Source organism: Triticum aestivum, chromosome 7B (assembly GCF_018294505.1).
Source record: "Triticum aestivum cultivar Chinese Spring chromosome 7B, IWGSC CS RefSeq v2.1, whole genome shotgun sequence".
In the NCBI taxonomy this organism is placed as follows: Eukaryota; Viridiplantae; Streptophyta; class Magnoliopsida; order Poales; family Poaceae; genus Triticum; species Triticum aestivum.
Genome location: NC_057813.1, coordinates 678,831,075 through 678,831,661, shown reverse-complemented (window position 1 = coordinate 678,831,661; position 587 = coordinate 678,831,075).

Here is a 587-nt window from a genome sequence, read left to right as displayed (position 1 = left end):
AATGAAATCCCTTTGTAACAGACGAGTTTCGTGATGAAACCCTGATACTTCGAAAGAGATTGTCCGTTTTGTACACGAAGTGCATCCAGTTTTTGCTGTAACCCTCTCTACTTTCTTGCACATGCTATGTGGGTGAAATGATGATACCATGCCAACTTTTAACCTTTTCAGAGTTCATTTCAAATGCTTTTCAATTTCATGGTCTTATAGCTCAAAATAATCAGTAAATGTATGAAAAATAACAAATGAAGTCAGAAAGGGTTGAAAATTGATGATGTGGCTTTGTATGGTGCATTTTGAACACAGAAAAACTATGGAGTTCAAATAAGTTCAAAAAATGAAATCCCTTTGTAACAGACGAGTTTCGTGATGAAACCCTGATACTTCGAAAGAGATTGTCCCTTTTGTACACGAAGTGCATCCAGTTTTTGCCATAACCTTGTCTACTTTCTTGCACATGCTATGTGGGTGAAATGATGATACCATGCCAACTTTCAACCTTTTCGGAGTTCATTTCAAATGCTTTTCAGTTTCATGGTCTTATAGCTGAAAATAATCAGTAAATGCATGAAAAATAACAAATGAAG